Below are 26,115 nucleotides of genomic sequence, written 5' to 3'. Positions count from 1 at the left end.
GGAAATGGCAGACAGCTGACTGGACTTCAAGGAAGGGTTTCTTTGCAAGCATGTCTTCTGTAAGAAACTTTTTTGTTGGGCCTAGCTACTCATGTAACCTTTTTCGTTTGACCCAGGGTTAGTACAGTTTTTTTCATGTTGAGAAAAACATTTTGTTGACGACTTTCGTTTCTCATTCTGCCTTTATTTGTGTCTAAGACTCACAGTGAAACTGTTAAACCATGAAATGAAAAATTGCCAAAAAAGTCATCAGATTTCATACTTGAAATGTTTGATATTTTAAAGAAACAATAGAGAAAATAACTTGGTACCTAACTTGTTGGCCGTTTTATGATTTGTTTTTAATTTTAAAGTAAGCGTATCTAAGTATGCAACGTGGGAATGTTAACAAATTTTGGGTATCCACTTGGATTATAGTTTTGAATACTGGAACTAGGTGTCGGGTACCTTATCAGGTGCTTGTGAAATGTCAAACTGGGTTAGCAGTGTCTGGTGTCACGTCTGGTGGCAAAGTTTGCCTGATGTGATGTTTGTAATGCCAATATAGCGTGGTACAGTAAATAACACTCAAATAATAAATTATTCACCAGTGCTCAGTCTCCGACAAAAACCTTTAATAGCAAGTAAATTAAAAGAAGAATTGTTCTGAAGGCCCAACTTCTGTGTTTTTGCATAGAAATTGTAACATTCCTTAACCCACTAACTCGTCAGACTGGGACACAGTTAAGGTTCAGAGACCAGTTAAGGACCTGCCAGGTCTCATTGTCTATAATAGAGCAGCAAAGGCAGTAGTGGGTCGGAACTCACTCCCAGGATGTCTACGGCATATCAAATATAGGGACCTGTATCTCAGCCAGTTTGTTGTAGCCATGAGTTTTTGGTAGTGGGATTAGAAGGTTTGTGACTGAGAAACCCAAAGCATTTGAGGCGAAAGGGCTAAACACCCACCAGACTGTGCGCACCTGATTGCCCCAAAGACTTCATTTGATTCAAAAGGCAACTGAACTTTAGGGTTAGCGAACAGCCTTAACATTCCAATGTTCTCGGAATCACATGCGTTAAAGATAGTTCAAATGAATCCTGAATCATGTCTGCACCAGCCCAATCGTGTGCTTGAAATGTGAAGCTGTGAAACCTCCAGATCATACTGGGACTTGGAACAGGAATATGTAGGCTCTAAAGGGTATTGTGCAGGTCTGGATTGGGCAGGCACACCAGTTCAGGTGCAGGAAAGCGTCTCGGACGAGCTCAGGTGCAGGAAAGGGTCTCTACGGCACGATGTGCCAGCTGTTCTTCGGTCTGTATTATTTGTCTTGGCTTGGTTCCTGGGCAGCAGGGATCATCTAATTTCCATCAATTCTCCTCGAGTCATGTAACCTCTTGAAGGTCTTTCAATTGGCTGGGACAGTTCCTCTCCTTGTATTGCTGTCCAATTCCAGAAGAAAAGTGGTAAATGTATCGGGGTGGCCTAAAATATAAGAGAAGCTTCCAGCTGAGCTCTATCCCACCCAGTGCGTCTGCTCATCTGCAGTGTGATGGTTCTCCTCCATGTCCAGATGATGTACAAGTTATTGGATTGACAATGGCTGATAGTGCAAGTAGCACGCTACCTGGGAAGCCAGAGTTAGTGGGCAGTGTATTATTGTTCATTTGGATTAGTCTTGTACTGTCACCATTCCCTGGATTAACGCCAGTTTCTTTGTCCCTCAGGCTCTTTTTCCACTTGACATGGCCGTACTATGGGGAAAAAGTTCAAGGAACGTGAGGTTACCGGTGATGCCCAAAGCCATACATCTCTTGGGCCATAGTCCAGTGCACCACTTCCTTCCTAGTACTGCCCCTAAGCCTTAGCCACCAGACGCGCCATGAATATGGCTAGCTGTTTGGCCGTTACCCATCTCTCTCTCCATGTGAGCAACTCATTAAACTCTGCGAGTAATGAGTCCCACATTAGCAGGTTCCCCCACACTTCCTCACCCAGCCTATCATGGTGGTGTTTTTCCCTGAGACCCGCTGTTAACAGTGTTAGGTGCCTGTCAAAGAACCTCCCTGCTCAGCATAATTGCGGCAAAATTGAGTTTGCCAATCAGCCTTTGTATCTCTTAAATTTTCGCTTTCTCCCTGCTGCAAATTGCCTTATCTCTTCTTTGATCAACGTTACTTTGTCCTCTGGCAACCTGGACGTTCCAGACGCTGAGTCTAGCTCTACTCCCAGAAATGTTAGCTTTGTTGCCGGGCCCACTGCAGGCACTCCCAGTTCCCTGGCTAGGCCTTGAAAAGCCAAATGTGTAAGTGCACTCCTGAATTCCTGTGCACCCCAAGAAAAAGAAATTGTTGAGGTAGTGCAGTTTGCCTTTCTGTGGATGCCTGTCGTGAAGGGCCTATCCAAGAATGTACTGAAACACTCGCGGTAGGAGCAAGACATGAGCAACCCATTGGCATTGCTTTGTCAAAGTAGGTCACCCCATCAAACTTAAATCCTAGCTAATGAAAGCTCTCTGTGTGAACTGGTAGGAGGCAGAAAGTGGACTTGAAGTCTGCCTTTGCCATGAAGGACCCCTCTGCCGGTTGCCCTTCCTAAGTCAGTTTCGTCCACAGTGGCGTAGTCCACTGAGCATGCCTCTGATCTGATCCCATCTTTTACTGATGCTCCTTTGGGGAAGTAAAGGTGGTGAATGAGTCTGAACTGCCTTACCTCTGTTTTGGATACCACCCCTAGGGTGATCTACACTTTAGCTGCATTGAACCTGGGGCTTTATTGCACTTAGTTCCACGGGGGCCAATGGGCATGTGTGCCTGCTTTTTGAACCTCCGGAACACTATGGTATTACAGAAAGGGCTGCAGATACTTGTGCAGTCCCTTCTGTTATGATAGCACTGGCGCACATGTGCGCCAGTGCTATCTCAAGAGGGCATTCCTTCATTTGCATGTGCCCGTATGCAAATGAGGGAATCGCTTTGCCTCTGTACCCACGCCATATTATGGATGCCGGCGTTGAGACAAACAGGCCATTAGGAGGGGCACTGACACTGAGCTACAACAAGCATTGAAAATGCAACAGGTCTCGCCTTTAAGTTAAAGCAATTTGGTGTGTGAATGGTGTTGTTTTGGCTGGGTGCACGGGACGAAAATAAATTAATTGCACCATACCTGGGTTCGCTTTGTCTTCGAAACCAAGAAAGGCGCGAACTCCACTTTTTTCAGTGCAATTATATATTTATTTTCTTCAGTGCATGGCCGCCATGACGCGTTTCGAACCTCTGAGGGTTCTTGATCACATGACCCACCACGTCATTTCTCCCCATTTTAAAGTGACAAGTGCATAATTTTTTTCTCTTTCACTTTGATAATGAAACTAGAAAACAGACTATCTGTGTGTTTTCTAAAACTTGCGCAAAACATTATTCATTTGTTAATAAGTGAGTTTACATTCCATATATTTGCATAAATGCTTAAAGTTTTGAAAAACAGAAATGTTGTTATTGTCCTGGTAAGTATTATCAATTACTCAGTAACGCTTTTCACTTTGTCCTTTATCACCCCTCAATGTTTGTTTCCATGTGTGCATAATGCAAAGAATCATATTGAACACAGTACATGGTTATCAATTCTATATAGAATGGATAATTTGATTGTTAAAACAGTATAAATACAAATTTTAAAATCATGACCTAATACCTGTTTATCTACTCGTTGTAATCTTGTTATGTCTGTGCAAAATACGCTAATGGGTGTAAACATTTCCTACTTATGTAAACAATCACTTTTTAATTATTAAAATGAGTCTCATGTTTGTGCAAGATGACAGAAAAAAAGTGCTGGTGCTACATACCCTAAATTGTGCCTATAACTGTCTTGTCTAAAAGTGTGTTTTGCACATGAGCCCATGTTCTTACAACAATCCTTTAGATGGAAAAAAACGAATCAGGCGGGGGGGTTTCGGAGTTATTTGAGGTTCAAATTTTTTAAAAATCATAATGATTATCAGACTGGTACCTGTAGATTTCATTCATGTACCACTATACATTTCCTGTTGCCAACCTAATACCAAAATTATTAATGTTATAGCCACGTGTGTAGATCCTCCGTTGTGTTTAGACCATGAGGGCTTTTGCTGTCTAGTTCTAGAATATACTTAGTTTCTAGTCGCCTCAACATGGCTTCCCTGTTCCCTCCTCTTCTTGGAGGTGGCACACTGTCTATTGCTTAAAATTTTAAGTGGTCCATATTGCTGGAATGGACCTCCTCAAAATGGCGGGCCAACGGATAGGTGGTATCTTTATTTGTGATGGCTCGCATGTGCTGGAGTATTCTCTTGTGGACCTGCAACTTTGTGCTTCCCACATATCGCAGTCCACAAGAGCACTCCAGCACATACACAACAAAATCTGATTTACAGGTTAAAAATGTGTTAATAACAGAGGGCTTGTCTTTAAAAGCTGTTAAAAACGATGTTCTATTCTCCCCATGCTTACATGCTTTACATACCATACAGCGGACAAATCCTTTGCGATTGGTCAACCAATTACTGCTTGTGGTGATCTCTGGACTACTACTGACTAAATGATCACCTGTGCTTTGTGCCTTCCTGTATGTTATCATGGGAAATGCTGGAATTTGACTCCCTATGATCGGATCACTTTGCACTAAATGCCAGTTGTCCTTAATCATTCTTCTTAGGCTGTCCTTTTGTTTGTTATATGTAAGTATTAAACGAGGGCTACTCTCTGTGGCGGAGATTTTCATTTTTTTGATCTTACCGGCTGATGGTTTGAAGAGTAAATCTTCCTGTGTTTTGGCTCTAGTTTGTCTTATAGCGTCATCGATCACCTTCTCTCTGTAACCTCTCGCTAGGAAACGGATTTTACACTCATCCTGTGCCTTTTTCAAATCAATTTCGTTACTGCATATTCTCCGAATTCTCAACATCTCCCCATAGGGGATGCTAAGAATTGTATGTTTAGGGTGAAAGCTGTTGGAGTGCAGTATTGCATTCCCAGCTGTTTGTTTTCGATGTAGACGAGTTTCCAGAGTGTTATTGGAAACATACACTTCTACATCTAAAAAACAGATGGTACTTTTACTTATAATATAAGTAAGCTGGATGTTAACATTGTTATTATTTCAACATCTTATAAATTCCTCAGCACTTTGTTTATCACCCTGCCATATTAAAAACAGATCATCTATGAACCTGATCCACTTGATTATGTTTTTAGACCAAATCTCTGCTAATTCAGTTTTTACTGTTACTTCTTCCCACCTCCCCATGTGGAGACAGGCGTAGCTGGGTGAAAAACTCGCACCCATTGCCACGCCTCTCACTTGATGGTAGACCTGTTGCTGGAATAAAAAATAATTATTATACAAGCAAAACTTGGTCAGGTCCAATAACATTTTGTTATGGGTGTGGTACTCAATAGATCTCTTTCCCAGAAAGTGTTCCAAAGCTTTTATTCCGTCTAGATGGTGGATAGACGTGTAAAGGTTGCTGACATCCATAGAGATCAGTAAAAAAATCTTGTTGCCACTGAAATCCATGTATTTGCCTAAAAAAGTCACCAGTATTTTAGTTGGTATACATCAAGTTTTCTCTTTCTTGCTTGTGTCTTGAAATTTAGAGTTCTCACGTCCTTTATTAGTATTTCATTAAATGCATCAATAGAGTCTCTTGTTGATACTGGGATGAATTTTGATTTGGGTTTGAATTTAGTTGATGGTGCCCTATTGATGTGTGTGTGTTTGAGAACAGCTGAGAGGAATCGGAGTGTGGGGTTCGGGCTGCGAGTGGGCTCCTGAATCAGTGGACTGCTGTGTAACTACTTCTTAATTACTTTTAACTTATGAGACAGATCGTGTTGAACTAGCAGTTTTTATCACAGAGATAGTTTTTATCACAGATACTGTTTAAAGACCTGGCTGATTTTAAAACCCCTTTACCTTATTTTATCTTTCTTGTTCATCTGGAGCACTTCTCCCGGCTCCACCTCCTCTGGTGCGCGGTGCCCGTCCGTGCGAGCGGGCCCGCCCACCAATTTCCGGCGAGGTTAGCACTCTAGTTTTTCGCTGCTACTGCCCAAATAGCACACGCTGGTGTGAGCGCACCAGCGGCGCACCAACGGCGCGCCAAAGGCAAGCCCGTCTGCGCCAGGATCGTGCCAGACGTCTTGCCCTTGGTCGCTAGGCATCCCCTACATTACACCAGGGAGAGGTTGTTGATGCTACAGGTGAGACGCATCCCTCAATGTATTCCCCTGCATGGGTATGATGACATACTTGACTATCGGTGCCCGGGCTGTCGCTTCTCGGTGGTCAGGGAGGCTAGCATTGATGGAGGAGAGCTGTTTACCTTCCCATGCAGGACTGGGGACGGGATAAGGGTGGGGGTCGGATCGGAAGCTGGTCCCTGTGACACACAGACTCAAGCATCAAACCCTGCCTCACAGGTAAACTTAGGGAATCACCTGTTAGGGATCTTCTTAAATGCGCGTTCCGTGACCAAACATCATGTAGAATTGGAGATGCTGTTAACGGCTCACTCCCCCGATTTGGCCTTTATCACAGAAACGTGGACAAACGCGACCTCCTGCCCTGACTGGAACATGGCTCTGCCTCCAGGGTATGTGTTACACTGCCTGGATATAAAGGATGGCAGAGGGGGCGGCTTAGCTATCATCTATAGAGACCACCTGAAGCTACAGGTTGAGGTGGTTGGAAACCTGTACGCTGAAGCATTACAATTCAGTATTTTCTTAAAGGATATAATTGTCTCCCATGGGCTTTTAGTCTACAGACCGCCTGGATCACGGGCCGTCTTTTTAGGGGCCCTGCAAAAAACATCTGGAGTCTTGTACTAAGTTTGAGCTGTATATTATTCTTGGAGACTTCAATTTCCATCTGGAGGTCAAGAATCATTCTGACACTGCCAGATTGTTGAATAGTATGGAGGGATATGAACTCCAGCAGTTGGTTTCCGACCCGACCCACACGGGGGGACATACGCTGGATGGTCTATTTTCCAGCCATCCTGACCTTCTATATCTTGGGACAGAAGATCTCCCGTGGACTGACCATAGGGCTGTGCTATTTAGTGTTGGAGTTAAATCTAGACCTGGAGGGGGCCCGCAGAGACCTGTTAATTATGTTTAGGAGATGGAGTAGAGTCATACACTCAGCCCTCCTTGAGATGCTGGGTACCCCCCCCCCCACCCCCCACCCTGGATTATAATAATGACACAGCCACTGCGCAGTTTACGGACTGGATCACTAATGCTGTCAACCAGGTCGCTCCCCTCCAGGTAGCCACCCAGAACAGACGTCCACCTGGTGCCCCTTGGTATGGCCCAGAGCTGAAACGTCTCAAGGTGGAATGCAGGCGGCAGGAACGGTTATGGAGAGTAAGCTATGACAGGATCTGTAAGCAAGCCTATGGTTTAGCGCTGTCCAACTACAAACTCGCCATTCAGAATGCTAAGAGGGATTACTTCTCTCAGAAAATCTCGGAGGCAGGAAATTCCTCCAAGGAATTGTTTAAAACAGTATCCTTTCTGGCGAATTCCCAACAGATGAGCCGGTTTAGACCGGATCAGTTGTTTTGCGATCAGCTAGCCGTTTTCTTTAAGAATAAGGTTACTACTATCTATGCTGATCTATTAAACACTGTAGGTCTCCCGTCTCCACCTCAGGAGGTATCCAGCTGCAGCCTGTCAACTGTCCCTCCCTTGTCCAGTGATCAGGTCAGGACACTATTAGGCTCCATAAAATCTGGAGCTGCATCAGACCCCTGTCCCTCCCATATCTCACTCCAGGCTTCCGATAAGGTCATACCTACTCTTATGGCTCTGATTAACCAAGTACTAGCCGCTGGACGATAACGTCCAAGTACGTGGAAAACAGCGAGCGTAAAACCTCTGTTGAAGAAATCCTCGCTTGACCCTGCTGAATTTTCCAGCTATCGTCCTATTTCCGGCCTTCCTTTAGTGGCTAAAATCGCCGAGAAGGCCATAAACCAGAGTCTGAGGGAGTATCTTGACAAGAACGATGTTCTGGATAAGTCCCAGCACGGCTTCCGACCTAGACACTCCACTGAATCGGCTCTTATAACCACAGCTGAGGGGATTCGAGCTGCAGTGGACGGAGGTGGGCGAGCGGTGCTTGTCCTTCTGGACCTGTCCGCTGCGTTCGATACCGTTAACCATGAGGTACTGCTCCAGCGTCTAAAGGGAGTTGGGATTGTGGACCGTGTTTTGGCTCTTTTGGCATCCTTTTTAGATAATCGTACTCAAAGCCTTCAATGGTCCGGGCTACGTTCGGCTAACTTTTCCCTCCCGTGCGGAGTTCCGCAAGGGTCGGCTTTATCCCGACCCTTTTTAACATCTATATCAGACCACTGGCTAGTCTGGTCAGACGACATGATTTCATGCTGGTATCCTATGCGGACGACTCGCAGTTAGTAATATCAACTGTGGATCACCCTGACCCAACAGCGGCCAAGTTTCATGCTTGTCTTATTGACGTGATGGATTGGATGCGCCTGAGCTTCTTAAAAATCAACACTGAAAAGACTGAAGTGATGGAGTTTGGGAAGGGTCCCTCAATTTGGAACGCCCTCTGGTGGCCGGCGGTGGCTGGGCAATGCCCCCTCCCGGTCACTAAGGTAAGGAACCTGGGGGTGATTTTTGATGACAAACTAGATATGTCTGCCCAGGTCAACAGCCTAACGTCATCATGCTTTTTTCTCCTAAAAACTTTGCGGAAAATTTTCCCAAATATCCCTCAGGCGCTCCAGAAGACTGTGATGGCCGCTCTGTTTATGTCTAGACTGGATTACTGCAATGCCATATTTTTGGGGATGGATAAGTTTCAGGTGGGAAAAATCCAGTCCTTGCAGAACGCTGCAGTTAGAGTCATTCTGAACCTGCCCAGGGGCTGCCCCACCTCTGCAGGGAGGAAATCACTGCACTGGCTTCCGGTCCAACAGAGGATCGAGTTCAAGGCTCTCTGTTTGGTTCACCGGGCCCGTTTTGGGGGTGGCGCCAATGATGGAAGGGACAGATTCAGACCCTATTTCACGCCTCGCGCTTTGCGGTCTGCTAACCTAGGCCTTATCTGTACTTCCAGATTCAAACTTGCAAGATGGGGTGGTCGCTTTTTCGGCACCTGCGCCACAAGATTATGGAATCTCCTGCCTCTGGAGTTGCGACTGCAACCCGATCATGCCCTCTTTAGGAAAATGCTGAAACATCGTTTATTTCAGGTCCAACCATAATTTCTCTACTCTCTTGCCTGACTATACACACCACAGCGAGAAGACACCTTCGGTATTCGAGCGCTTTACAAGCTTCTTTATACTTACACTTATACTTTATACTTATATATATAAAAACAAGAAATGCGCCAAAACCCGGTTCCTGGACAAAGGTGCTTTATTTCGATTAGCGCAGGCAGTCACGTGTCAGAGGCACCTGACACGTTTCAGCATATTGCCTTCTTCTGAGGTGTGTCCTTTTACGTGCAATGACCCAGTTTATACTTGATCACACGCCCCATTGTTGGCCACACTCTAACTCCCAAGATGCAATTCGTGAGACAGCATACTTTATGTATAATCCTCATGATTTTTAACACTTACTGTCTCAGAGTTTCGATATCACCAGGTAAGTAAGGCACAACAGGGGAGAAAAGACTGGTGCAATTAATTAGACACGTAGTTGCCACACAGTTTAAAATCAGCGCTGAGTCCAGGACCTGCTTCACAAGGCAACACGCCCTGCTTTGCTCCCTTTCTCGCCCCTGCTCACAATAATCGCCGGCATTCCTTAGGCTTGTGATGGGGACAGCGGGTCATGTCCCCCAATTTAAATCATCCAAAAGATGCTGTCAACGGGGACCCCCAACCCTGCAGGGCGGTCATGGCAAATACGGGAGACAGCAATTCTCGCAAATAACATCCAAACAAGAAATGCGCCAAAACCCGGTTCCTGGACAAAGGTGCTTTATTTCGATTAGCGCAGGCAGTCACGTGTCAGAGGCACCTGACTCGTTTCAGCATATTGCCTTCTTCTGAGGTATGTCCTCTTACGTGCAATGACCCAGTTTATACTTGATCACAACTTGGGAGTTAGAGTGTGGCCAACAATGGGGCGTGTGATCAAGTATAAACTGGGTCATTGCACGTAAGAGGACACACCTCAGAAGAAGGCAATATGCTGAAACGCGTCAGGTGCCTCTGACACGTGACTGCCTGCGCTAATCGAAATAAAGCACCTTTGTCCAGGAACTGGGTTTTGGCGCATTTCTTGTTTGGATGTTACTTGCGGGAATAGCTGTCCCCCGTATTTGCCATGACCGCCCTGCAGGATTGGGGGTCCCCGTCGACAGCCTCTTTTGGATGATAAATATATATATATATATATATATATATATATATATATATATATATATATATATATATATATATATATATATATATATATATATATATATATATATATATTTTATGTATGTATTTTTGCTATGTGCAAAATTTTGAAGTGTGTATATGTATATATATATATATAGCTGTGCTAATGCATTTATATATAAATGGTTTGATGTATATGCATATAATTTAGTATATTTTTATACATATATATATATATATATATATGTAAATACATATAATAAATGTATATATTTATATATGGTTTGAGATATATATATATATTTCAACAAGCTCACAGTCCTGACAGCAAGATGTTCAAGCAAACAAGCAGGAATGGACCACTCCGCAGTAAAGTTTCTTCGGTGCTTGTTTATTTTCCCTTCAACGTGACGCGTTTCGACCGGCTTTCCCCGGTCTTAATCACATGACGTGTCGAGACCAATCATGATTTAAATACAGTTTGCACTAGAAATAAACTCCACCCAATTCATTCATAGGGCTAAACAACAGACTCACTGGTTCATATTAGTGGTAAACGAAACCTATATTCAAATGCAATATTCATCATGAAAACTTTTCCCCACAGGGTAATCATTTATATAATGAAATAAAACTTGACAAATATAGGTGTATCTCGTAAAAAGCAGTTTCTAAATGCTAAGTGCATATAGGTAATAAAGGGTAAGTGCCAATTACTGCTAAAAAAATGTATTTGTTAACCATCTAAGATTTCAAGAACCTATATGTCTGTTTATATATGAAAGTGCATAGTGCAAGATCTTGCATCATAACCTTAAAATAAAAGTGCGAGATAACCCACTAGTGATAAGACATCACGTCTACTATTAAGACCATAGGAAACTCACTACTTACTAATAAATATAATTAATAGAATGGATAAAATAGACGCTAAGTATTTATTTAAATTACTTAAGTATAAAGTGCTAATGAAAAAACAAGTGTATATATATATATATATATATATATATATATTCCACACGCACACCTTCGTAGTTCCGAAAGAAAATCCAGGACTCTCAGGATTCGTTTAGAAAAGGATTTATTGGGCTGTGTCTCGCCTCACCAACGCGTTTCGCTTGATAGCTTTTTCACGGTATGGCGGCAATCTCATTTTCCTGATTACATACTGCCTCAAAGGGCTGACATAAAAGTAGGACTAAATTTATACAATGATATTATGTTGTATATGCAGGCGCCATCTTGGCATGTTGTTAACTAAAGCGGAATTAATGCATAAACTTAGAGAAACAACAGCATAACAACGGTCATAAATAAAATATTCAGACCTAGTTACAAAACAATTCAATAGCACAACATTTTATGTTTGCAATGTAATATGCTCACAGTTCATTCGGAAATTGAGTTCAATGTCAATCACAAATTGTCAATAAAGCATTGTTGACATATTTAAATTTCATGCCCAAGTGGGCTTAAACTACAATAAATCACAATGCCACTCAAGAGATTCAGTATGGTACTACTGAACACAATTTGAGATAAAGTTATCTCCTTTTCACGATTGCAATTTTAAAACGATATCCTTCTTATAATCAACAAATAATAATGTTGACATGAGGCATATGTGTTATGTTCTTTCAATGCTGTTACTATCCTACTGGCTATAGTCTCGCCCAAGTGGGCCAAAGTGACATTGTGCTCATTATCTGTGCAAACTTATATCAATTGCCGTTGAAATCTCTTAGGCCATTCATTTATAAATTTTAAAATTTTTTAACATTGTCCTACATTATGGAAAATAGAGGCAATCACCGCAATAACAATTCATTTTAACTGTACAGGCTAAAATCCCTTATCCTGAAATAGTTCTGAATATATCAAAAAACACAATACAAAAATATGTGTGTTAATAGCAAGATAACATCTAAATAAGCAGAAAATAGATCAGCACATGATTCTTGCAACGGTACATTTTATCATAAGTGTACAGCCATTTCTTCACTCGAATTGAGTCCCTCGGGGATCATAGTATCGAAATCGATTATGTATCTTGATTCAAGACGTCTTAAAAGGCGCTGTCTGTCACCTCCTCTGTCTTGCCGTACAATTGCATCTATAACGACATAGGATAAAAGTTTTTCATTTTGCCCATGTACATCAAAGAAATGACGGGCTACAGGGTACTGCACGTCATGTTTTTTAATCGCACGTAGGTGTTCTAGGACTCTCTTCTTAGCTGGATGTATTGAGCTTCCTACATATAATTTGCCACATGGGCAAATCAAGCAGTACACACAATCTGTTTTGCAACTGTAATTTCCTCTGATTTCAAAATCTCTCTTGTTGCCTGATACTCTGAGTTTTTTGCAATCTACACTTTGGGCACACACCTTACATCGTTTACATGTAACAAAACCACTTGTTCTCGATTGGAAACCAGTATTTGTGGCACTGATCATATTATTGCACAATTCATCTTTCAAGGATTGACATCTACGAAATGTTATCTGTGGTGAATCATTTAAATATTCACTTAGAGTCAAATCACTCTTTAAGATATGCCAACTCTTCTCAAAAAGTTTCCTAATATGAAAAGCATTTTTAGAAAAAGTGGTAATGAATCTGACAGAATCTTTAGATTCAGATAATACAGGTTTAGAATGTAAAAGATTAGATCTTATTAGTGAATCTGCCTTGGTGATCGCTTGTTTAATTATCTTATCAGAGTACCCACGTTGTTTGAATCTTATGCTCATTACAATTTTCTCTTGTTCATATTCTTCAGTGGTACTACAATTGCGCTTAGCTCTGATTAGTTCCCCATAAGGGATGCTTCGAATCAGGCTAGATGGGTGAGCGCTTTGAGCATTGAGTAAGCTGTTCCCTGCTGTTTGCCTTCTATGCAACTTTGTTACCAATGAGTTATTAGAAACCAGAATCTCCACATCCAAAAACACAATCATAGACTCACTAATTTGGGAGGTGAATTGTAAGTTCTTGTCATTATTATTGAGAGAGTCAATAAAGGTTAAAACTGACTCTTTATCACCTTTCCATATTAAAAATATGTCGTCTATGAACCTGGCCCATATGATGACCTTATCTTCCTGAGCTTCCCAATTTTGCGACACCTGCTCCTCCCACCAGCCCATGTACAGATTGGCATAACTGGGGGCGAAGCAGGTGCCCATTGCGGTGCCTTGGGTTTGTTTGTAAATGTTATTGTTAAATAGGAAGTAATTGTTTGTCAAACAATACCTCGTCATTTCCAACAACATTTCAGTGTGGGCTAGTAATGAAATCGGTCTGGCTCTTAAAAAATGTCTAATGGCCTGGATCCCCAGGTCATGTGGTATGCTTGTGTACAAACTGGTAACATCCAAGGTTACCAGTAAAAAGTCCTCTTCCCATACCACCCCATCAATTAGTGTCAGGAAGTGTGTGGTATCCTTAAGGTATGCCGGTAAAGCACTAACAAAGGGTCGTAAGTAATGGTCAATGAACTTAGATGTTGCTTCGAGTTGAGAGCCCATAGAAGAGACTATGGGTCTCCCTGGTGGTTTTTTAGAATTTTTATGCAATTTTGGGAGCAAGTACAATACTGGAAGTTTTGGGTGTTTGCAATAGAGACTACGAAATTCATCCCATTCAATTAAACCTGCATCATTCTCTAACTCCCAAGATGCAATTCGTGAGACAGCATACTTTATGTATAATCCTCATGATTTTTAACACTTACTGTCTCAGAGTTTCGATATCACCAGGTAAGTAAGGCACAACAGGGGAGAAAAGACTGGTGCAATTAATTAGACACGTAGTTGCCACACAGTTTAAAATCAGCGCTGAGTCCAGGACCTGCTTCACAAGGCAACACGCCCTGCTTTGCTCCCTTTCTCGCCCCTGCTCACAATAATCGCCGGCATTCCTTAGGCTTGTGATGGGGACAGCGGGTCATGTCCCCCAATTTAAATCATCCAAAAGATGCTGTCAACGGGGACCCCCAACCCTGCAGGGCGGTCATGGCAAATACGGGAGACAGCAATTCTCGCAAATAACATCCAAACAAGAAATGCGCCAAAACCCGGTTCCTGGACAAAGGTGCTTTATTTCGATTAGCGCAGGCAGTCACGTGTCAGAGGCACCTGACTCGTTTCAGCATATTGCCTTCTTCTGAGGTATGTCCTCTTACGTGCAATGACCCAGTTTATACTTGCACTAGAAATAAACTCCACCCAATTCATTCATAGGGCTAAACAACAGACTCACTGGTTCATATTAGTGGTAAACGAAACCTATATTCAAATGCAATATTCATCATGAAAACTTTTCCCCACAGGGTAATCATTTATATAATGAAATAAAACTTGACAAATATAGGTGTATCTCGTAAAAAGCAGTTTCTATATGCTAAGTGCATATAGGTAATAAAGGGTAAGTGCCCAATTACTGCTAAAAAATGTATTTGTTAACCATCTAAGATTTCAAGAACCTATATGTCTGTTTATATATGAAAGTGCATAGTGCAAGATCTTGCATCATAACCTTAAAATAAAAGTGCATGATAACCCACTAGTGATAAGACATCACGTCTACTATTAAGACCATAGGAAACTCACTACTTACTAATAAATATAATTAATAGAATGGATAAAATAGACGCTAAGTATTTATTTAAATTACTTCAGTATAAAGTGCTAATGAAAAAACAAGTGTATATGTATATGTATGTATATATATATATATATATATATATATATATATATATATATATATATATATATTACCTACTGGCGGTCGCCAGTAGGTAGTTATAGTTAGGATCCCTTTTCCATAGGAAAACCTCAACATTCTATTTTGAATAACTTTGGCGCCGGTCGATGAATCCTCGCGAATTTCTCAAAATAGGTGGGGCGCTACGCTCCGCTCCTACCCTGAAAGTCTCGGGGGGATCCGTCAAGCGGGGGCTGAGATAAAAGGGGGGTCCCAAAACGCGTTTTCCCCATGCATTTTTCCATAGGACCTTTAGAACGAGCTACAGCCCGAACGGCTGAACAGAATTACTCGAAATTTGGCAGAGAGGTAGTCCCTAGGTCAAGGAAGTGCCTTTTGTAGTTTTGGTGTAAATCTGTTCAGTAGATTCTGAGAAAATAGCCTTTAAATCAATATATATATCTGAGCCCGCTTACGGTACGCTTACCGTACGCTTACCGTAAGCGTACGGTGGCGTGCGCGAGCGCGATTCTGATTGGCTCTTAGATCTTAGTAAACATTCGAATCGGCCGAAACCAGGAAGCGGCGGCCGCCATTTTGTGTATTTCACTCAGAAAAAAAAGAGTGAAAACAAGAAAAGGGGGCAATGAGGAGAGTTACAGACCCCCTTACATTTGTGAGGGGGTCAAAGAAGGACTGTAAAGCACAAAGAAAACATTTATTGATTTTAAAAAAAATCACGGGGTACGCGTACGGTAAGCTTACGGTAAGCGTACGGTAGAAAAAAAAAAAAAAAAAATGAAAATCAGATTTAAGTGTTTAGATATTAGGGGGCTCTAAAAAGAGCCGTTGTGTTTATGAAATTATTTTTTAGTGGTACCTACAAGTAAGTACCGATGCAGAGTCTAAGGTTCAAGAGGAAGACTCTGTTCCCTTCATCATTGAAGTGCACACCATCTCCTCTATAAATGTCTTGCATGTCATAACGCAAGTTGTTGTGGTAAATGGCACCCATACCATAGTCACGGAGGAAAGCAGAAACAGATTTGTTGACGTGCTTTCTTGCTTTGTCATCGCACCGCGTGCCCACCGTGCGTGCACGGCATTAACTGCGTAAAGTGGGCGCGCGGTGCGCGAAGCGCACCGCGTGCTCACTGTGCGCTCACGGAACGAACTGCGTTAAGTGGGCGCGCACGCCACGAATGGCGTAAAGTAACTTAGCATTTAAAAAACCGTACAAATTCACTGAAAAAACCATAGGTTTCACACACGTTATAGTTAGGAATTAGCATTTAAAAAACCTTGCAAATTCACTGAAAAAACCATAGGTTTCACACATGTTATAGTTAGCGGAAATTTTACTGATAAAAAACCAATGAAATTCCCCCGTTATAGTTAGTGCAGGCAACTATAACTCACGCGACCGCAATCTTCTGCTGATGACATATGTATCTTTATGAAAAAAAAATATTTGTAATATATGTATAGCTAAAAATGTATGGAAGAAGACATGGGCAAATAAGTGTGTAAATACAGTATTAGCATCAGCAGAGGATTGCGGTCGCGTGAGTTATAGTTGCCTGCACTAACTATAACGGGGGAATTTCATTGGTTTTTTATCAGTAAAATTTCCGCTAACTATAACATGTGTGAAACCTATGGTTTTTTCAGTGAATATATATATATATATATATATATATATATATATATATATATATATATATATATATATATTCACTTAAAAAACCATAGGTTTCACACATGTTATAGTTAGGTGGACATTTTACTCGTAAAAAACCAATGAAATTACCCCGTTATAGTTAGTTCAGATAACTATAACTCGCGCGCCCGCAATCCACTGCTCATGACGTCACATATTACATCACTCATGACATGGTCAGTGACATCACTGATGACATCATCCTTGTGATAGAGTGGCGGTTGCGCGAGTTATAGTTATCTGAACGAACTATAACGGGGGAATTTCATTGGTTTTTTACGAGTGAAATTTCCACCTAACTATAACATGTGTAAAACCTATGGTTTTTAAGTGAATTTGCAAGGTTTTTTAAATGCTAATTCCTAACTATAACGTGTGTGGAACCTATGTTTTTTTTATGTGAATTTGTACGGTTTTTTAAATGCTAACTTATGTATGTTTTATTATTATTATTTTTTTTAAGGTTTTTCGTGCGCGCACCCCGCGATTTAAAAAAAAAAAAAAAAAAAAATGTTTTTTCACCCTTCGGGGTCATTTAGGGACCCCCTGACAAAGGCTAGGGGGTCAGGAACTCTTTACCCTGCCCCCTTTTCACGTTCGCCACCTCTCTTTTTCACTCTCTCACCCAAAACAAACAAAATGGCGGCTGACACTTCCTGATTTTTGACCGATTCGAACGTTGACTGACATGTAACCACCAATCAGAATTACGCTCGCGAACGTTGGGGTGCGCGCACGGTGCGCGGCTATAGATATTTATGTGCTTTAACTGCAATTTTCTCAGGAACTACTGAACAGATTGACACCATATATGCAAAAGGCACATCCCTGAACTGAGGACTACCTCTCTGCCAAATTTCAAGTAATTCTGTTCAGCCGTTCGGGCTATACCTTCGACTAAAGGTCCTATGGGAAAATGCATGGGGAAAACGCGTTTTGGGACCCCCCTTTTTTCTCGGCCCCCGCTTGACGAATCACCCCGAGACTTTCAGGGTAGGAGCTGAACGGAGCGCCCCGTTAGTTTTGAAAATTTCGCAAGGATTCGTCAACCAGCGCCAAAGTTATTCAAAATAGAATTTTCAGATTTCCTATGGAAACACGGTCCTAACTATAACTATCTACTTGCGACCGCCAGTAGATAATATATATATTTATATATATCAGGAAATCCCTGTTACATGTATAGCAGCTCAGGGTAGTCATATTAATGGAAATTGTACAGGACTTCCCCAGTGTTCAGGCTGTTCGGCATTTTAGTGTCTAACTAAGAATGTACTGACTCTCTAATTGACGCAATTTTTTCTCTGTTTCCTCCCCTTATCGATCTCGAAACTGCGTCAATTACAAAGTAATTAAGGTCTTTTAAGTTGTTCTGATGCATTAATTTTAAATGACGTGCAACCGGATACGTAGATTCTGAATTGACAATTGCACGTAGGTGCTGCAGGATACGGTTAAAACCCTGAAGCTTGGTACTTCCTATGTACTGTAGATGACACGTACATTCCAGTACATAAATGGCACGGTCTGTCTTACATGTAAATAGTCCTTTGATTTTACATGGGGTAGGGGAGAAAGCATCAAATTCCTGTTTATTTACCCCAAATGTATATGCCCTACAGGAACTACACTTGTAAAAACCTGTTTTGTTAGATGGCCAATGTCCAGTTTCAACTACATCTGCACTAGTTTTTACAAGGGCATCCCTCATAGAGGGTGCCCTTCTGAAAGTAATGGCAGGCAATACATCTAACTCCGGGGCAAGTGTATATTTATATACATATTTATGTGTATATATATGTATGCATATTTATATGAATATATATTCATTGATATATATGTGCATATATATATACAGGTATGTGTGTGTGTGTATGTGTGTGTGTGTGTGTGTGTATGTATATATATATATATATATATATATATATATATATATATATATATATATATATATATACATATATATATACGTCTTACACATTTACAATTGCAAACAGTGTGAGAGAGAGAGTCATTTCGCAAAATCACGGGTTTGATGTCCTTCATCGAAGCCGGGAATGAGAACAGCTACTAGAGTCTGAAAGTTAGAACGCCCCTGCCCTGTTGTGTGTGGCCTCTGCTTTAACATCCTGCATCCCATTGTGTCAGCGCTGATGTTTTTGTGGTCGCAGTGTGTGAGTTCATGCACAGAAAAAAGACTGCATCGTCTTCTTTCCTAACTTAATTTTAATGTAAGAATGGCCCTCTAATAACTTAACTTTTAAATAAAGTTCTATTTTGTTTTTTTCATTTTTAACAATATTTGTGTAGCATGTGGACTCAGCACAATAGCAGCTGAGCGCTTAATAGCGAACTAGGATGGAGGGGACAGTAAAAGGCAGATACACAGTTACCTCAGTTGGGTGGGAGGTTGAAAAGTTCTAACAAGGTATTTTTGTTGTGTATGTTCAATGAAATCTCCTCATCGTGTATTAATCTATGTTCTAGTGGCTCAACAAAACATTAAAAGTTTGCTCTCTTCTTTTGATACAAACTTTGTGCGTGTGAACAACTGTCATCTTTGTCCTTCCACCATTTCGCCTGCACCTGTCATGGTTAGTTACATCCTGATGCGGAATGGTAAATTTGTTTATTTTGTTTATTTTCTTAGAATTTTTTTAATCGACATCTTCTGATCACAAAGACTAAGTAAGTAAATTTATTATGCATAATTAATTAAAATCATTGCATATGGTGATCATACAAAGAAAGCACAATTTCTTATTAATATAACTTTTGTACATGTAAAATGAGAAAAACAATATTCTAAAAATCAGAAGATATTATACAATACAAAAAGAGAAAAGGTTAATATTCTTAAAATGTGCGAATAGGAGAAAATTTGTCCATCATCAGAAGAATAGTCTCTGTTTCCCTGAGCCATTTGGGAATCTTTTTAGATATTTAATCTTTTCTCTGTAATATCCAGAAATTTTGTAAGGCGACAATTTAATTGGGTGACGGTCGGATTAAAACATAGAAGTTTTGCTTGTCTGCAGGACCTCACACCGTGCTGTATAAAAAAAGGCTTTAATAAAGATACCCTTATGTCTTTCAGTTTGTCACATATGCTGATAATGTGGATAATGTTCTCTTCGCCCAGTCCACATAATCTACATTTACAGTCTAGTCGTGTTCTTTTCCATGGCGGCAATAAAACTTTTATGGGTCCAACCCCCAGTCTTAACTTTAGGAATTTTTGTTTTGTATGCATCTTTATTCCTAGATTTCGATAGGTTTGAGGATTGCCATTTTTATAGTTGTTAATAACTGTCCATCCATGAGCTCGTCTTGATAGTGCTTCCTTGTCTAGTGCGAGGGAGATGCTTCTTATTGCCTTTGTTGCTAGTTTTTTAAAAATATGGGACGCTGAAGTATTCCATAGGTTCTCTAAACCTAATTTTTCAATTGAATCTTTGAGATATTTGTTAGTTGGAGATTTGCTGGTTCGTGTTATCTCTGTCCATAAAAGGTTGATTAAAGTACCTTTTTCAGCTAGTCTGATTTTATGCCAGTTTTTTACGTAGGCTCCCATTCTCTCCACTATTTGGTTTTGTACACCGAATTCCAGTCGAAGTTGGGCTGGAGAAACATATCTAGGAAGTTGGAATATCGAACGATATGAGGTTGTTATTATATTATTTAACGTCAAAGCGTCTCTCCCTGTCATTTGTTCACTCCCATACAAGATTGTAGGCTGGAGTTTGGCTCTCACTATTTTTAAAAAAGGTTCCAGGGAGAGATCTGGTAGCAGATTCTTCAATGGTTTGAGTGCCCAACAAGTTGTCATCCCTTTTTTCCTTAAGGTCTCCAGCTGTGGTTTGCATGAGTTGTTCTGATCCAGGAGGATACCCAGGTACTTACAGGTAGTGGCTTGCTGTATTCTTTGCCCGTCAAGGTACCATCTTGGCGTAAACATTTTGTGGTAATTAACTGCCATAATCTTAGTTTTTGTATAATTTATTTTTAAGATGTTTCTTTTTGAAAATCTATTGGTTGTATCCAGAAGGCGTTGTAGGCCAATAGGAGTAGAGCAAGTTTGTCAAGGTTTTTCCTCCTAGCGATAGACCATGAGATGAACATCTGTCCAATTCTTCAGGCAAATCAGCCATAAAGAGGTTAAATAATACTGGTGAAAGGACGCATCCTTGCTTACGACCTTTGTTTGTTGGAATTCTTCTCGATAATCGCGAACCTTCTCCCAGTTTTATCCTAATCCACGTATCTGTGTATAGGTGTCTAAATTGGTTCAGGAGTGAGGAAGGAATCCCCCATTTTGCCAGTTTGATCCAGAGTATATTACGGTCCACATGATCGAATGCTGCTGCATAGTCTATGAAGCAGAGATACAATGCATGTTTTTTCTCTCTTGCGGCATCCATAAGTATGGACAGGGCCATGATGTTCGTTGTCGTTCCTTGGCCTTTTTGAAAACCAGTCTGCGTTATACGAATGATGTTGTTTTCAGCTGCCCAACTTGTTAGTTCTTCCAGAAGGATCCCTGCATAATATTTGGCCTCTACATCGATTAGGGCAATTAAACGATAGTTGCTTGGATTGTCGCGCCCTCCTTGTTTTTATATCGGGATTACAATTCACCCCCTCCATGAATCTGGTAATTTCGTATATGTTAAAGCGTATCACAAAGACTAGAAATGTGCGTTGTTCGACATCACTGCCAGTGCATGTCCAAACATAAAACATTAGAACTGTCAATAAAACATAGTTATTTTTTTTTTAATTTAATGTGCACGTTTCCGGCTGAAATATATTATGGGCACCGACCGTATCCAAATGCTAAACCCATGTTGAAAGGAGGAGTGGAAAAGTTTAATTCCGTCCCATTTTATGTTTCCATATTTACCTTTGTAGCATGGGTCTAACTAAGCATGGCATTGAATGGTTATATTGTGCTGTAAACCAGCGTGCTGTCAGGACACAATAAATGACCCTGGCAGGAGTAAAAGGAGGGGCCGCAATCCGGGACACCACAGCCCTGTGATGCAAAAAATTTAAAGACTCAAGCAGACTCACCGAAGAGCTTGCCAGGGGCCTCCTCGCTGTTATCGGGGATGGCGGACTCGGGCAGGGGTTCACTCAGGGGTTCGCTCAGCTCTCAGTCTGAAGTGTCCGCGGGGCGTAAGACAGGCCACCGCAGCCCCCGCGGGGTTGGGGTCCGAGCTGCAGGGGGCCCCCTCATCACAAAACTCAGGCATGAGAGCTCCACTCTGAGTCGTGAAACTCTAAGGTCTTTGCAACCTAGGGGTTACCCCTGCTGTCTGAGCCCTGGGAATGTTTCTGAGCAGGATAGCTCTGCTGTCAGAAGCCTGCGTCTATTAAATATGCATTATCTGAGGGGTAGCTGTGACGTCCGATACGACGCTGTGTAGATAGTAATCTGAGGGATAGCTATGCTCTTTAAAACCGGAGCCTATAAAATCTGTGTAACCTCTGCTATCCTGATGCCTGCTACTGTGAGATCTGGGTAACTTGAGGGACAGCTCTGATGCCTTCGGCCAGACAGCTCAGTCGTATAACGCATCTGTGTTACCTGAGGGATGGCTCTGCTCTAGAACCACAGATGAGATCTGTCTAACCAGAGAGATAGCCATGTTGTCTTCGCCGTGATGCTGTGAGGTCGGTGTAACCGGAGGGATAGCTCCGCTCTATGAGACGAGAGAAAATGAGATCTGTAACATCAGAGACAGCTCTGCTGTCTGAGGCCACCCACGAAATCTGTGTAATATGAGAGACAGCTCTGCTGCATGACGCATCTGTGTTACCTGAGGGATGGCTCTGCTCTAGAGCCACAGATAGTGAGATCTGTGTAACCAGAGCGATAGCTCCGCTCTATGAGATGAGAGAAAATGAGATCTGTATAACATCAGGGACAGCTCTGCTGTCTGAGGCCTGAGTGTTTTAGAATTTGTAACTGTAGGGAAAGCCCAGCTGCCTGTGGCCGGAGCCAGTGTAACCGTTGCTCTTGGACCTGTTCTGTGACATGTGCTGATACATGCCTGGGTCTCATGCGAGGAGGCCATGTGCCGCTCCTTCTCATGTCTCTGGAATACAGGAATAAATCGGGTTTTGGCTTTGGTCATGCGTCCGTATGAGTTCTGCCAGTAAAGCATTGCTGTGTAGTGTTGCAGGCTTCCTCTTCTCTTCTCCCCTCCCCCAACGCCAGGACTCAGGCGCTGGAGCTCCGCTTTTGAACAAGGTCACCTCCAAGACAGTGAGGGGGGAGGGCTCCTGGGAGAGGACGGTGACCCACCTCTACTCCCGGCTATGTGTAATGGGCAGCAGAAGAAAGGGGTGACAGATTGGGGCGGGGATTATGGGAGGTAACCTGACAGAGGTGGGGAGGAGGAGTAGGGGGAGACCTGTGCAGTGAATGATGGAGAGGTGGAGGAGAGGGGGGAGATACTGTGGTAAATAAAATAAATATTACCGGACTGAATTTCATGCGGAATCTTAAAATAAAGTAAAATAGCTCAAAATAACAAGAGGCAGAATCCGTGGTATAAGAGGTTTCTAATGGGCTTTATTCCATTCAAAATGGCCGACTCGAGTCGCGGCCCTCAGGTTCCGTCACCACGAAGGTTCAGGAAGTGAAGTACAATAATTCATTAACAGACATGTATTTTTATAATAAGTTCATTACAATGAAACGAATGTAGAAGGCGTAACATTTGATAAGAAAAATGACGTAACAGTGACATAATCGAAACTAGGCGTAATAAGGAATAAAAGAAACATGATTGGTTAGAATTATCAGACATAGGTGGATCTATAAGATAATACTTGGCATAGATGCGCGCGCGGCAGCATGACGTGTAATTGACGTGCAACTAGGGGGTGAAGGGGACTTGACATTTAGCTCTACATGTGGAGACGAGAAGTCTGGGGTCAAGTCATCCTAATCCCAAATCATATCTAACATCCTATGTTTAAAGAACTATGTTATCCACAAGGAAGGACTCTCGGACAGAATCTATTCTATACTGACTGTGTGCGTGTACAAGCGTCTAAGTGTCTATATGAGATGCGAGGGGCAGAAAACTTTCCATGGCAACAGGGCTATGAATCACTTGCAGGAGGACGGAAAGGCTGAGTCCTCTGCTTGTGAGCGAAAGGAAATGTTTACCTAAATCACTGGACAGGAATGCATCGGCTGGAGAGCAAAATAGATAATTCGAAGGTGAAATACAGCTTCTTGGCAGACAGGCGAAAACTGGCCGAGGCAGGCACCGTTAGCTGCACAGGGAGTAGAACAAAGTTCATGGATACAGATGCGAGCTCAAGCTGAAGCTGTCAGAGACAGAGAGCAGGGAAAGGCTTTGAGGACAGAATCGGGCCTACTCGCCTGAACTGTAAAAATGAAGTAACTTAGCCATATAAAGTCGGTGGCCTTTCATACTTAGGAATCAAATATCCAGCCCATTGATGGCGGATCTGACAGAGAACATGTTGACGGTAGACACACATATGTTTGCGTCTTAGAAACTGGAACTGGAGGGAACATACATGTACTTGTAACATGCATATAGAACCGTTGGGGTCCAAGATAGGGGACATAACTGATCAGGAAAATCCACATTTCCACATTCCCTCCTTGTCCCCTTCTTGCCCTTCACGAGACATCAATCTTCATCATTCCTTCGATTTGCTCATGGAGCATCATTTCTTCTTCTTTCTTCTTCCGGGATCTTGAACGAGAACTTTGATGTGGAATCCATGATGTGGCACACAGACCACAAATCGCTGGTCCACATTGTAGGCATAAACAACAACTGAAGAGCATAAGAAGGCCAATACCTAGGAAGGATAGAACTCTCCATCCCCAGGCTGATATCACACTCCAAAACCACCCGGACCACGTCCAAGTGCCTGGATTCTCGTGTATCTGGCTTACAATCTTATGAAGGCGTGTTATAGCTTTATATACAGATGGCGAATTCTCTGGTATGAATATACAGCAGCTGGATCCGATGACCCTACAAGCTCCGCCCCTATCGGCCAGGATGACGTCAAGGACAAGACGATTCTGGAGAACAACAATTCTCATCACTGATTGTTCCTCTGTCAGATTGCCTAGGGCGGCTATAGTCTCGTTTACTACAGCTTCAAGAGTCTTGGTGAGTCTGCGTATCAGCTTACTATTTGATATTGTACCTATATAGGGAAAGATACCTTTATTGAAATCTACATACTTGTCCCATGCCGTCTCAGTATAATCGACAACTGGGAGATCTCTTTTCTCTCTATTGTGTACTAAATGAACATTTCGATAATAATCTGGGGGAGCTAGGAAAACAGGTGGCAAAAGGAATGCGATGTAACAGGTACCATCCCAATCTAGAGGTAGACGCATATATGCAGTCTGACCACATATGAAGTAGGAATGGCGAGAAGCTCTAAATGAAGATTTGCCTTGATCACTATATTCTACTGTAGTAACGCATTGGCTATGGCCCATATGTATGGAACCAACTTTTCTTACACATAATTCACCCTTAACTGGAAATACTGACATAGTGGGCAGAATTAGTTCAACTTCGGATTTGACATTCAAAATCATAAGATTAGGCGTAAAATTACCTAATTTATACACTTCATTTTCTAAATCAGTTCCTGTTCTACTGGGGTGACCCTCCTTATTAGGGTGACAGACTTTGAATAAAACTAGATTCAGATTTCCCCATATCCAATGTTGTTGATAAACTGCTGTGTCTGGGTCTATGGAATTTAATAAACTAAACCATGCTCCACAGGAGCCATTGTGTGTGAATGGATGTGGAAAGAAAGGCAGAACTCCTTTGTTATTCTGATAGGGAGGGAGTCGGCCACACACCCAACAATTGGTCGCATTACTAGTCTGATGGGAATGATGTAACATACTAATGAATGTGTTATTGCGCAGCGCAAGTCTATAAGATAATTCATGTGGCGGTAGGTCACTAAAAGAATGTTCATCAGTTATATTGAAAACACGTTTAGAAACAGGATAATACATATGCAACAATATACTTGCAGTAACTATTAAAAAACTCAAGGAAGACAAAATTAATAAAGTCACAATACAGTGGTTACGCAGTAATTTACAATAAGCATGTCGTTTCATTATGATTCTGGACTCTACATGATTCAGACCTAAGGGGTACATGTCGGGACAGATTCAACCGCTTCACCTTGGAGAGGACTTAAACAATCAAATCGTCCGACAGTTTAGATCTGGACCTGAGT

At 41.8% G+C, this 26,115-nt stretch overlaps 1 protein-coding gene across 4 annotated transcripts in view; it reads left to right on the top strand.

Moving 5' to 3' along the window:
* Positions 1 to 26,115, top strand: part of KLHL18 (kelch like family member 18) — a 244,474-nt gene that overhangs the window by 50,542 nt on the left and 167,817 nt on the right. Inside the window, exon 2 of one of the 4 annotated variants that reach the window (XM_085628739.1) lies at positions 19,484 to 19,521. The exons of the other annotated variants lie outside the window; for them this stretch is intronic. The gene's annotated coding sequence lies outside the window, so the exon portion shown is untranslated. The remainder of the gene's footprint in view (positions 1 to 19,483; positions 19,522 to 26,115) is intronic. 4 annotated transcript variants of the gene reach the window in all.

Source organism: Triturus cristatus, chromosome 10, assembly GCF_964204655.1.
Source record: "Triturus cristatus chromosome 10, aTriCri1.1, whole genome shotgun sequence".
Classification (NCBI taxonomy): Eukaryota; Metazoa; Chordata; class Amphibia; order Caudata; family Salamandridae; genus Triturus; species Triturus cristatus.
Note: the sequence above shows the minus strand (reverse complement) of the source record. Positions and strands in the feature narration are given on the sequence as shown.